The sequence below is a fragment of the Octodon degus genome, unplaced genomic scaffold, assembly GCF_000260255.1.
Source record: "Octodon degus isolate 3935 unplaced genomic scaffold, OctDeg1.0 scaffold00055, whole genome shotgun sequence".
Lineage (NCBI taxonomy): Eukaryota > Metazoa > Chordata > Mammalia > Rodentia > Octodontidae > Octodon > Octodon degus.
The window spans coordinates 10,891,022-10,892,107 of NW_004524631.1; positions in this window are offsets into that span (position 1 = coordinate 10,891,022).

Consider the following 1,086-nt stretch of genomic DNA (forward strand, 5'->3'; position numbering starts at 1 on the left):
CTTAGAAAAAATGGGGTATACCGATGAAAGTCCATTTTGTATCTGTGTATTCAAAGTGGTTAGGATAGATATATAGTTGCATTCTCTTAATGAATAGCATGATTTGTTCTAATGGTGTCTATAAATAGGATCACAAGTCCAATTCTTGTACAGCTATTAACCACTAAAAAGAATATATGCAGTGTGTTATTTGTTGAAACTGTACTTCCGATTGGATTTGAAACTGTCTCATTGCTCTCTGTTCATCAATAAAACTTTGAAAAAAAAAGTAACTAAAGAAGCGAATAAATATATGAAAAAATGCTCCACATCACTAGCCATCTGAGAAATGCAAATTAAAACAACATTGAGATATCATCTCACCCCAGAAACAATGGCTATCATAAAGAAATCACCCAACAACAAATGTTGGAGAGGCTGTGGGGAAAAAGGAACCCTTCTCCACTGCTGGTGGGAATGTGGACTGGTGCAACCATTAAGGAAATCAGTATGAATTTAGAAACTCCTTAGAAAAGTTGGACTGGAAATCCCATTTAAACCAGCTATTCCTCTACTGGGAATTTTCCCAGAGGATCTGAAAGCATCATAGCATAGGGATATATATGTGCCTATGTTTATTGCAGCACAGTTTGTGATAGCCAAATATTGGAAACAACCAAGATGCCCATCACCTGAGGAATGGTTGAAAAAGATGTATTTTCACACAATGGAGTATTCTTCAGCTATTAAGAGTGATGAACTCAAAGCCTTTATATTGAAGTGGATGCCACTTGAACATATACTCATAAGTGAAATAAACCAGACACTCATGTGTAAATATCGTATACTTTCCCTAGTATAAGAACTCAAAAGAAGAAACACAATTAGAAATGTATAATACAAGTAAAAGGAAAGAAGGATCTCAAGGACTAACTAATCAAGAGAGGCAAAGGAGAAGAGCTAGAAAATATGAATAAGTCAAGCCATACAGTTATATGTAGAAGACAGGCAAGGGAAAGGCAATGATCCTGAGAATCTTCATAAGATTTTTTAATCTAGCAGTTAATTGGAAATATTCTCACCCCGACTATATATATATACTGATAT